This window comes from Equus caballus, chromosome 1, assembly GCF_041296265.1.
Source record: "Equus caballus isolate H_3958 breed thoroughbred chromosome 1, TB-T2T, whole genome shotgun sequence".
Taxonomy (NCBI): Eukaryota; Metazoa; Chordata; class Mammalia; order Perissodactyla; family Equidae; genus Equus; species Equus caballus.
In genome coordinates, this window is record NC_091684.1 from 152,561,240 (window position 1) to 152,574,613 (window position 13,374).

General features: G+C 40.2%; 1 long non-coding RNA gene across 1 annotated transcript in view; it reads left to right on the forward strand.

Moving 5' to 3' along the window:
* Positions 1–10,933, forward strand: part of LOC102149109 (uncharacterized) — a 43,825-nt gene extending 32,892 nt beyond the window's left edge. The window contains exon 3 of the long non-coding RNA XR_002799623.2: positions 8,112–10,933. This is a non-coding gene — a long non-coding RNA (uncharacterized lncRNA). The remainder of the gene's footprint in view (positions 1–8,111) is intronic.
* The last annotated feature ends 2,441 nt before the right edge of the window (positions 10,934–13,374 follow it).

Below are 13,374 nucleotides of genomic sequence, written 5' to 3' on the forward strand. Positions count from 1 at the left end.
TGCTCTGTCAATGTCTAAGGAATTTTTATAAGTTGATCTTATATTTATCTTCAAGCAGATTTTACTCTGCCACACTTTAACTCATTCGTCTATTAACTGTTAAGGGATAGTCCCAATTTGGAAAGTAATTCACTGCTTGTTGCTATAATAAACAATGCCTAATTTTTAAGTTATGGTATTACCACAAGAAAAAATTAATTGCAATAATCTATAGCATGAATCTTGACTTCTTGGTTTTTTGAATTTGTGAAAAGCACAACCTTTTGTGGGTGACTTGAATTCTCCCCGAGTTGAGCCGCCTTGCTTCTCCAGGTGCTGTGGAGTGGTGCACATGGAGAGCTGAAGGTAGAGCCTCAGAGTCCAATCCTGCTGTGACAAGCTGCATTGTCACAGTTTATATTCTTAATTTTTTATACCCCAGTGTCCTCATCTGCAAAATGTGAAGAAGTAGGCCTATGCCCCAGATAAATCAGGTATCAAACGTAAAAAACACTTTGTAAATATTGGAAACATCTGTCTATTTTTAGAGTTTACTCCTAAATGCCCCATGGTAGTTTATTTGCGGTCCTCCTGGGGCCCCTCTCCTTCCCTCTTCTTTTTCTTTGCCCAGCTTCCTCTCTCCTTTCCCTAGTGTCCAGCTGTCCTCCATGGAATGTTGCTGTAGCAGGAATCTCAGGGACCACAAAAAAGCTAAAAATATAGCCAAAGAAGAAATTAATACCAGTGAACAGAGACTTCCTGCTAAACGCATTTCTTAGGGGACACTCTAAGACTGGACAAAAGAGGAGAGGAGAAGAAAAGCAGACTGGAGATGCCAGTGACAAGAGAGTAGGAGAGGGGAGAAGGAAGAGCAAAGGAGGCAGAGAGAATCCACTAGAAAGGGAGGAGCGCAGAACCTCACCCCCAAACCTCAGAACCCAGCTGGAAAAGGAGGGGAGAAGGACAGCATAATGTGAAGAACACGTGAAAGTACATAAGTGGGAGTTTGTACAGAAAAGGGTAAAGTAAGCACAAGAGAATAAAATTCTTTTTAGGGAGGGGAGCATCAGGTAGTATTGCAGGTAGGCACTGTGATAAACTGAAGTTAAGATACGGTGTGAACTGCTGAGAATAGTTTAATAAGAGTAGGTGATTCCTATAGCCAGGGACTGTGAGGAAAGTGTAAATCGCTGTTAGATTTGCATTGCAGGTAAAATTATCCTGTGGCCAATAGAATATAGAAAAGAGATTTGCTTAAAATTTGGTTGGGACTCCCACTCTTACACTCTATCCACATGATAAAGACAACGTGGGAAATGAACGCGGAGCAACACACATTCCCATCTGCCTGCTTCCCACCCCCAAGAAAGCAAGCGGCACTCTGCAATAACTTGGAAGTAGGAAGACAGGTTTTCAGTGGACACCAGGTGTGGGAATTGAAGACTGAAGGAATTGGAGGTAGAATCACCGCTAAGGCATGGGCTGGGGCTCACAGAGGGAGTAGAGTAGCCTAGATGGAACAGCAATCCTGTTAGAGACTAGACTCTTCCTAGTGGAATTTCTTGAGCAGGAAACTGCTAATACATAATCTACCTTGTAATTAAAGGGAGCTCCACAAGCCCATTTGCAGACTTGGGCTTCTGTGGAAACATCACCACCCCGTCCTCAGTCTCTTCTGCCATGTACATCAGATGTCTTTCTCTGACCCTGGATGAAGACATTAGCAGACCATATTATGTCCCAGTCTCCCACCTGCACAAGACTATTTAGGAAACTAACGTTAAGGGTAGCAACCAGAGTAATTAGCTAAGGTTGGGAGAATTATATTCCGTATCTTCAAACTCCCCGGGGAACAAAACCAGAGAGGTAAACTGTTTCTGTTTCACATTCCAAAAGTATCTCAGGACTCACCCAATTCTTTTTTCTTGATTGTTACTTCTCTTTCTGATAGCATCCATCTCATCTTAGGCAGGTCTAACCTTTGTTACCCTACTGTGAGCATAAGGATGTGTTTCTCACATGATGTTTTGAGATTCACCACGTTAATTTCACTCCTGCTATGGCTACTCTGAAATCAGCCCTTTATGCAAAATTGAATGTAGGTGCCTTATCTAAAGGTTGAGCAAGGTGTCAGTGAAAAGAGAAGCCCTCTTTTGTTGGCTGGAGAGACTGGACTTTCTTTGTCATGCAATTCAGGTAAATACCCCTGCTGCCAGGCCTCTAGGCAGTTTTCATGGCCATACGTTCTCTGCTTATACTCTGTGGCCAAGAGAAAGAGAAAACAAAAAAATTCTAGGCGACCCCATTGGCCTCAAAACTAGGACTTGGTGACTTCTGTGGTCTGCCCTCACTTTCAGGTTCGGAATCCTAAGGCTGTGGCTTCTACCCTCATATCCATTCAAACAAGTTAAGCAACATTCATGGCTCCATTTTTCTAGGTCGTTGTGTAAGGGAAAGCACAGAGGAAGAACTAAAACCTTTGGCCTTGAGGGCAAAACACTTCTGCTTCCACTTCGAATAGAGGCAGTGAGACCGAGCAGAAAAATTTTCCATAGCTACCTGCCAGGTGTTAGTTATAACAGAGGAAGGCAGGGACAGATCCTTTGTATAAATCAGGAATGTTCTGGTTCTTGAGATGGAAAAGCAAACTTAGGAGAGCCAGTCTTGCACTTATAAACTCAAGTTCAGAATATCTAGTCCACAGTGCCGCTCTATGTTGTGGGGCTAAGAAGGGTTTATCTTTTTGTTGGTATGGGAAAATTAAAGAATACCAAATTATGGTTTTTTTGGTTTTATTTTGAGGAAGATTAGCCCTGAGCTAACTACTGCCAATCCTCCTCTTTTTGCTGAGGAAGACTGGCCCTGAGCTAACATCCATGCCCATCTTCCTCTACTTTATACGTGGGATGCCTACCACAGCATGGCTTTTGCCAAGCCGTGCTGTGTCCACACCCAGGATCCGAACCGGTGAACCCCAGGCTGCCAAGAAGCGGAATGTGTGAACTCAACCACTGCACCACTGGGCCAACCCCACCAAATTATGTTTTACATACATATCAGGTACCAAATAATAAGCCTTAAATACATACATTGTATTTACCTTGATTTTCAAAATGGGCAATTAGGCTTCATTTTCAGTATCTCCTCTTTCTTTCTTCCTTTCTTCCTTTCTTTTTTTTTTTTTTTTTCTTGCTAAGGAATATTCACCCTGAGCTAACATCTGTGCCAATCTTCCTCTATTTCAGATGTAGGTTGCCACCTCAGCATGGCCACCAACAAGTAGTATAGGTCCATGCCTGGGAACAAAACCTGACCCACTGAAGCAAAGTGCACCAAACTTAACTAGTAGGCCACAGGGCTGGCCCCTCAGTAGCTCCTTTTAGCACAAATATGTTTCTAGCAATACATCCACACTTTATTATTTGATTTTTGTCTTTTTGCTCTTAATTAATAGGTTTATAATTTAACTTTTCCTGTTTCTTTTATTATAAGCCCCTCCAGTCTAAATTTGGAAGAATAAAAGGTATGCAGAAGAAATGCATCATTTTAAAATAACAATAAAGATCATAACTTCCAGTCAACAAAAAGACCTTTCCTCCTATTCCAAACATTTAGAAATAAAACATATATAACAACAAAAAAAATTAAATACTTAGATAAATTAAAAAGGAAGAGAGGAAAATCCCTAGATGCCAAAACTGAAGCAGAAACTAAAAGCCGTGACATGAGTCAAGTAAGCAGCAAGGCAGCTAACCCAATAGGTGCCTTTGCATAAATCAGAAAATGGACCACCCTCTGAGTGGACTCACTCTCATGGGCGCAGGACTTGGTGAGTGGAGCTCAAGCTTGATTTCACCCCCGGGCACCACCTCACCCAGGTGCTCTTGTGTAGGACATAACCTGCATAACTGTACCCAGTGCCCCTGTTACCGGCCACAAACACAGGTTCTTTACCTCCCACACAAGAGGGGCCAAACAAAAACTGGAACACCAGGCTTATGGCAAGGAAAGGGTTTTTATTATTGAAAGGCAGCCAGACGAAGAGATGGGACTTAGTTAGAACTCAGGTCCGCCTCCTTGAAGGGAAAAAGGTAGCGGTTTTTATTTGGGATTTTACGTAGAGGAGGGGGAGCATGTGCTGGGGTTTTAGGTAGGGAAGGAGGAGCATGTGGCCTTGCCGGTTGGTGCCCTCCCACCAGCCTGCACGTGGCCTCGAAGACTGAATTTCTTTTCCCTTCCCTATCTGGACTTTCCTTGTTAGTTTTCATCTTCAGCTTGTATTTGGCCTTGTCAGGTTGCTTGTAGGGAAGGGGATGGCAAGATAAGGGAGTCCGTAGGTAGGCATCCTTGGTTGTCTGTCTCTGTGATGGATGGTGGATTCTGGTGCCAGGAAACCAAGGAGTTGGGGTCTGGGAAGCTTCAACTTCTTGATATTCTCTGGATATCAGTTTCCCTGTAACAAACCTCAACAACCCATAATTAGCCAAAACTTCAGTGTGAGCCCAGTCTGAGGTCATCTGGGATTTTAACAATTTGTAACTTCTATTTGCCTTGTGAAGTTCAGGGATACAAAGGTTTAAAAGAACCAATATTTACATATGAATGTAGCTTAGAGAAGCAGGCAAAGGGGTTGAGTGCTTTTGGTTTTAACCCCACATGTCCTGGGTTTAATGTAGTGGAACTGATATCAGGGCCAGTATCAGCCCTAACAATGAGAGAAGAAGCTACATCACTCAGGGGTTTTGAAATTGGAAACAGGCCTTTGGGGTTGAAGGACAGAGTTTAAATGCATATATGAGGAAAGAACACTAAATCCTAAGTCCGCAAAAGACAGGGAGCTGATTGTACGCCGTGCTCATAGCAGCACTATTCTCAATGGTCAAAAGGTGAAGCAACCCAAGTGTCCTTCGAGGGATTTATGGGTAAATAAAATGTGACATATACATAGAATAGAATGTCATTCAGCCTTAAAAAGGAAGGAAATTCTAACACATGCTACAACATGGATGAACTTTGAGGACATTCTGCTAAGTGAAATAAGCCAGTTACAAAAAGACAATACTGTATGATTCCACTTATATGAGGTACTTAAAATAGTCAAATTTGGGGCCGGGCCCGTGGCCAAGTGGTTAAGTTCGTGCGCTCCACTTCGGCAGCCCAGGGTTTCACTGGTTCAGATCTTGGGCGCAGACATGGCACCGCTCATTAGGCCACGCTGAGGTGGCGTCCCACTTACCACAACTGGAAGGACCCACAACTAACATGTACAACTATGTACCAGGGGGATTGGGGGAGAAAAAGCAGGAAAAAAAATTAAATCTGTTAAAAAAAAGTAGTCAAATTTGCAGAGACAGAAAGTATAATGGTAGTTTCCAGGAGTTAGAGGGAGGGAGGAATGGGGAGTTGTTGAACAGAGATGGAATTGCACTTTGAGAAGATAAAAGCTTTGGAGATGGATGTAGCAGCACAGCAATATGAACATACTTAATGCCACTGCACTGTACACTGAAAAATAGTTAAGGTAGTAACATTTTATATTATGTGTATTTTACCACAATTTTTTTAAAATAAAAATTACTTATGGGGCTGGCCCCCTGGCTGAGTGGTTAAGTTCGCACACTCTGCGTCGGCGGCTCAGGTTTTCGCTGGTTCAGATCCTGGGTGAGGACATGGCACTGCTCATTTGGCCATGCTGAGGTGGCATCCCACATGCCACAATTAGAAGGATCCACAACTAAAATATACAACTATGGGGGGATTTGGGGAGAAAAAGCAGGAAAAAAAAAGACTGGCAACAGTTGTTAGCTCAGGTGCCGATCTTAAAAAAAAAGACTAAAAAAAAAAATATTAAAAAATTAAAAATAATGAAAGTTACTTAAATACATACAAACTTTAAAAACAAGATCAAAATATGAAAAAAAGAAAGATAGGAAGCTGAAACAAAATCCATAACACCAGGAGCCACAAAGGACTGCCCTTGAAGTAAAGCAGTAAGTACTGTGTGTGGACTTCAGTAGAAGTAGCAAGGAGTTCTGCTGTCATCCTGGGCCATGAATCCAAAGAAATAAGAAACCCAGACCTGTGCCATTCGTGGATATAAGGTCTGAATTCACACTACCTTCAAGTTTTAGGAACCTTAAGTAGAAAAACACACATAAAAAGTGATCAGGTCGGGGAGGGATGAATAGGCAGAGCAGTATGGCAACACCTTTTCAGATGCAACACCGAAGGCGTGATCCAGGGAAGAAACAGTTGATAAGCTGGGCTTCATTACAGTTAAAATCTTCTGCTGTGAGAAAGGCAATGTCACTATCTTGAGAAATATCTACATGCCAATGTTTATTGCAGCGTTATTCACAATAGCCAAGACGTGGAAACAACCCAAGTGCCCATCAACAGCTGAATGGGTAAAGAAAATGTGGTAATGTTATGGAATATTATTCAGCCATAAAAAAGATGAAATCCTGCCATTCGTGATAACATGGATGGACCTTGAGGACTTTATGCTAAGTGAAGTAAGTCAGAAAGGGAAAGACAAATACTGTATGCTCTCACTTATATGTGGAATCCAAAAAAGATTTTAAAAAGCCAAACTCATAGAAACAGAGTGGAATGGTGATTACCAGGGGGCTGGGGAAGGGGATAATGGGGAGATATTGATCAAAGAGTACAAACTTCCAGTTAGGAGATGAATAAGTTCTGAAGATGTAATATTCAGCATGGTAACTATAATTAAAAATACTATATTATATACTCAAAAGTTACTAAGAGAATAGTAGATTTTAAATGTTCTCACCACACACACAAAAAAAATGTAATTATGTGAGGTAATGGATGTGTTAACTAACCTTATTGTGGTAATTATTGTGCAATATATACATGTATTGAATCATCACATTGTGGACCTTAAACTTACACAATATTATATGTCAATTATGGCTCAATAAAGCTTGAAAAAAATAAATGCTATGAAGAGCAGCTTTTCAGTTTAAAAAAGAAAAGACAGTGTCAGGAGTATGAGAAAAGCCACAGACTGGGAGAAAATATTTGCAAAAGATACATCTGATAAAGGACTGTTATCCAAAATATACAAAGAACACTTTAAACTCAACAATAAGAAAATCAACAATCCAAATAAAAAATGGGCAAAAGCCTTAAACAGTTACTCACCAAAGAAGAAATACAGATGGCAAGTAACCATATGAAAACATGCTGAACATGATACGTCATTAGAGAATTGCAAATTAAAACAACAATGAGATAGCACTATACACCTATTTGAATGGGAAAAATCCAAAATACTGACACCAAATGCTGATGAGGTTGTGAAGCAACAAGAACTCTCAGTCACTACTGATGGGAATGCAACATGGGCCAGCCACTTTAGAAGACAGTTTGGCAGTTTCTTACAAAACTAAACATACTCTTGCTATACAGTCCAGCAAACACACTCCTTGGTATCTACCCAAAGGATTTGAAGACATGTCCACACCAAAACCTACACGCAGATGTTTATAGCAGCTTTATTCATAACTCCCAAAACTTGGAAGCAGCCAAGATGTCCTTCAGTAGGTGAATGGATGAGTAAACTGTGATATAGCCACACAATGGAATATTATTCAGTGCTAAAAAGAAATGAGCTATCAAGCCATGAGAAGACATGGGGAACCTTAAATGCCTATTACAAAGTGAAAGAAGCCAATCTGAAAAGGCTACATACTGCATGGTTCCAACTATATGACATTCTGGAAAAGGCAAAACTGTGGAGACCGTAAAAGGATCAGTGGTACAAGGGGTTAGGGAGAAGAAAGATGAATAGGCAAAGCCCAGAGGATTTTTAGGACGGTGAACTATTCTGTATGATATTACAAAGGTAGATACATATTGGTATACATTTGCCAAAAGCTACAGAATGTACAACACCAGGAGTGAACCCTAATGTAAACTATAGTCTTTGGATGATAGTGATGTGGTTCATAGATTGTAAGAAATGTACCTCATGGTGTGGATGTCAATAGTAGAGGAGGTTGCGGGTGTGTGAGGACAGGGGATATATGGGAACTCTCTGTACTTTGCACTGTAAATCTAAATTGCTCTAAAAAAATAAAGTTAATTTTTTTTTTAATTAACAGAGAGAAGAGAGAAAATTCCTGAAAGAGAATGACATCTGAAAGACGATAGACACCTCATCAAAACAGTAGATTTCAGAAGACAATGGATTAATATCCTCAAAGTGCTGAGGAAAAATAATAGTATAGTTATAAAATCTATATGTACCCTTAATTAATAAGGAAGTCAAAATAAAGATTTCTTCAGACATTTGAAGACTAAGGCAATTTCTGTCCAGACCCTCATGAAAGAACTACTGAATTTTCTTATTTGGAAAAAATAGAATAAAAGAAGCTCCCATTGGCCAAATACAGGAGAAAAAGTGAACGTCAAATAGAATAATGACTGTATTAGGTTAAAATAGGTTGACTATATAAAAATTCATGAGTTCATAATATTACAGAATCGAAAAGCAAACAAGAGAAAGCAAGCACACACTATTTACACACATTGGTCACTATTGAAACCTAGGGTACAAGTGCTTATTTTGAAAATTGGCAATTAAAAATAATTAAGAATTTATCCTGTCTTTCCAGAATGAGCTATACAAAAGAACTTCAGTAAATAAATATAAAGCAAAGATAGAATTAGAAAATCTTCCGTTTTCAACCAAATGAAATAGTTGATAGAGACAAGGCTCATCAGTGGATGAAACCACTAGAGAAAAAGTTGCTGGAGAACTTTACAAGGGAGGGATCAGACTGTCAACACATGAACCTACTGATCAATCTTAGCATCACTCAAAACGCAACAGTGAGACAGGCTGGCTTCCTGATTTGATACAATATGAAGTACAATATATGGCGCCAACTTTGAATTATTTTTTGTCAGAAATATTGAGCCTAACCAAGACTCTCTTCAACTAGTTTCCTCTCTTCACCTACTTTCCAATGAGAGGAAAAAGGGATAGAGGAATAAGTTAGATGATCCCATGAGGGAGCAGACAAATTCAGAATGTGGGACATTCTACAAGACAGCGCGTCTAATTTATTCTGTAAGTCAACACCATACAAAAAAAGAAGGAGGACTGTACTAGATCAGTGTTCTCAACCAGAGATGATTTTGTCCTCAGGGGGACATTTAACAGTGTCTGGAGACATTTTTGATTGTCACAATGTGAGAAGTGCTACTGGAATCTAGGAAGGAGAGGCCAAGGATGCTGCGAAACATTCTACAATCACAAGACAACCCCCCACAAGAATTAACTGCTCCAAAATGTTAATAATGCCACTGCTGGAAACTCTGTACTAAAGGAGATTGAAAAGACACAACAATCCAATTTAGTATGTGGGTCTTATTTGGATCCTGATTTAAACAAACCAAAACCATGAAAAGACATTTTTGAGCTAATCAGGGAAATTTGAATACAGACTGGGTGTTAGATGATACTGAAAAATTATTGTTGGGTATGATATTGGTATTGTGTATGGTATGTAAGAAAACGTCTATAATTTTTAGAGATTCATTCCAGAGTATGTAGAAATAAAATGGCATGATGTCTAGGATTTTCTTTAAAATATTTCAGCAAAAAAAAGAATAGATTACGTAAGTATGGCAAAATATTGATAGTTCTAAAATCTTGATGATGGCTGTTGTGACGATGGCCTATATATTTGTGTATATTTGATAAAGTTTTTCGTTTAAACACAAAGGCCATGCCTCACAAAGAAGGGATTTAACCCAGCAGAAAAAAGGAATAGACAAGAAACAATTATTATTATTCATGGAGGAATCCTATTGGACTGTGTGGACCCTCTTCAGACTGGAATGAGCATGGTAAGCAGCTGGTGCCCATACAGATGCTCAGCACGATGAACTGCGTGGTGCCCAGACACTGGTCACAATTCAGTGAGAAGAAACAAGGCCGTCATGCTCGCCAGAAGATGCTATATTGGAAAAAATGTATATTTTGGTGGGTTCATTCAGTTCAGAAGCTATGGTTATAGGTATTTGCTGAGGAACAAGGTTTTTCTCACTTCACTTTTGTAATAGATGCTTTTTAGAAATTTGACTATTCTAAAAAATTTCAATATCAGGAAAAACCATTGAGCTAACAAGGAAGGAATCTCCTCTTGTGCCTGTTGTTTCTCTGTATTTTCAAAGAGTGTCATTTTTTGCATCTCCGTTTATTTGATGACTGTGCCTCTCAGAATATTCTACTTGTAATTTTCCTTCGCTTATTATCATGCAAAGTCTAGACACCTCATATGACCTCATTACTGTCGGTGCGGTGATGGGTGTGTTCCTCATGATTGATGGTGGCATTGGTGGAAAGTCAAAGCCACACTTGCACTGCCCAAATAGAATCCTACTGTCTGCTGGAAAGCAAAAGTAGATGTGGAAAAAGTCATTCACTTGTATTGCAGGACACAAGTATGGACCACAGTATGAGTGATTTTCACTGGTATAGTGGGTTGGATGATAGACCCCAAAATGATATATCCAAGTTCTAATCCCTGGTACCTGTAACTGTGATCTTATTTGGCAATAGGGTCGTTGCAGATATAATTAAATTAAAAATAAAGAATCTTGGGGTAAGATCATCCTAGACTTAGGATGGGCCCTAAATCTAATGGCTGTGTCCTTATCAGAGAAAAGAGAAGGAGATTTGAGATAGAAGAGAGACACAGGGAAAAGCCATGCGAAGATGGAAGCAGAGATTGGAGTTATGCAGCTTCAAGTCAAGGAATGCCAAGGATCACTAGCCGCCACCAGAAGATAGGAGTGAGGCATGGAACAGATTCTTTCTCAGAGCCTCCGGGAGGAACCAACCATGCCAACAACTTGATTTTGGACTCCTAGCCCCAAGAACTGTGAGAGAATAAATTTCTGTTGTGTTAAGCCACCCGGTTTGTGGTAATTTGTTATGGCAGCCCTGGGAAACTAATATAACTTATATGGGGCAGATTTTCCCAGAAATACCCTGATGAATTAAAACAAATGACTCCCAGATTCTCAGAAGGCCTCCATTGGTCATTCATTCACTCATTTTCTCATTCGTTCATCGTTGAAATGTCTATTTATTATGTACTTGGGTCTAAAACATAACTGGGACTTTTTGGATTCTCTGACACATTCTTATCCAGGGTAAATTTGGTTATTGCTAACTCTGTAGTTGGGGAAAGTTTACTGTAGATATTTTGTACTTCACTTCAAAAGAGTTGTTATCGTCTGGATTCTTCATAAGTTAACTTTGCATTCTGTCTAACCATCGGCTAACAAATGGCAATAACAAGAAGTAAATGGGATTTTTCTCTTTTCTCAGAATTTCATCCAAGGCCACAAAGTGGAAGATAGAGAGCAATCGATACTCCCACGTTGGGAGGAAAGGTGCTAGATACATCTTTGCAGGATTTATAGAAAGATAGAACTCTCGTCCACGCACAATCTGCATATGAGAAAAGAGGATGTTTAAAAAGGAATCATTGAAAGGAATTCATAGAAGCAATGAGTGTTGAGATTTTCTTCTTGGGAACATTCCTTACAACTGTGCCAAGTGTACGTTGCACAACTACAGGGGGCACCATTCACCCCACAGTCACTGGAGATTTATATAGTGCTATAACAATTTTCCAGCAGATGGCAGTAAAGTATCTTGAGGAGTAAAGGTCCTTTTCCTAATTCACACAGGGTCATATGGGCTAATACAGACGCTGCTCCTTTTCATTTTTCTCCTCTCCATGCTCCCCCAAGCCAAGTATGTCGAGTTCCAAAAGAATCTTCACAGATGTTGGGATTGCCTACAACAGGAGAGACTAATGTCCCATTCCCTGAAGGAATGCTGGCTGAGTTACAGAAACTCTTAGGCCTGCCCCAGGCTACTTACTATCAGGGCAGAGCCTGAGAGTCCTGGGAGAGCCTGATAAGTGTCCCAGGAGCCTTAGGCCTAATGCTTGCTCTTTCTCTGGAAAAGTCTGAATGGAGGAGACTGGCTAGAGCTACCATGACAGCAAGAAAGGCAGACAGAGCTAGTCAAACTGCACTTCCACCACTTGGCATGGTAAGAGTACATGAATTCCCTGGGCCAAATGGACACCCTTGCTAGGGGCAGCCAGGCATGAGCTGTCTGAAAGAACTTTGTCTGAGGGAACTGACCACTAAGTGACACCCCCACCACCATCTCCCCCGCCACCACCACCACCAAAAAGAAGGGATGTACAGCAAGAAGAGAGAAAAGGTGAGGGGAGATCACCAAAGGTCAGGCAGAGAAAAGATTACCTCTGGCACAGAAAGGTGTGTGGAGGTCCACCACAGGTTTGCCAAAGAACTCATAAAAGTGCCCCAGAAGGGAGAAACCTTTGGTCACCTGCTATTACAGAAGGCATTCCACAGCCAAGAGAAAAGTATGAATAGCACCAGCCTTTACCCATTTACCTGTTACTCATTCCCCCTCCCTACCCTGGAGGAGTCAGAAATTGCAAAAGAGCAGAAGGAGCAAGAAAAGTAAAAAATAAACGATATCCCACCTTCCCTTCCTCAGTGTGGGTTCCCAAGGCACCAGTCAAGCCTAAGAAATTTCTTCTCACTGTATACTCTTTTGGTCTGTCTGAAGAGAACCTAGAGTTTTATGTGGTAGTCTTCTCTCCCCCATGCAACTTATGTACATTCAGGGAAGCTAAAATTCTACTAACAGCAACAACCCACTCTTCATCACCCCAGTACTAGTTTTTATTCTCTGAAAACTATACAACATTTTTAAAAATCTAAATAAATGAAAAGACATCTCATGTTCATGGATCAGAAGACTTAACATTATTAATAGTAACAATTCTCCTCAAACTGATCTGCATATTCGACACAATCCCTATAAAAATCCAAGCTGGCTTTTTAGCAGAAATTAACAAGCTGATCCTAAATTTTATATAGAAATGTAAGGGATCCAGAATCACCAAGACAATATTAAAGAATAACAAAGCTGGAGGACTGACACTCTGATTTCAAAACTTACTGTAAAGTTACAGCAATCAAGACAGTGTTGTACTAGTATAAGAATAGACATACAGATCAATGGAATAGAATCGAAAGACCAGAAATAAACCCTCACATTTGTAGTCAGTTGATTTTCTACAGGATACCAGGACAATTCAATGGGGAAAGAATAGTCTCTTCAACAACTGATGCTGGAACAACTGGATATCCACATGAAAAGAATTAAATTGGACCCCTTCCTCACACCATACACAAAAATTAACTGATCATAGATGCAATTACAAGAGCTAAAATTATAAAACTCTTAGGAGGAAACATAGGGGTAAATCTTCATGACCTCAGATTTGGCAGTGGTTT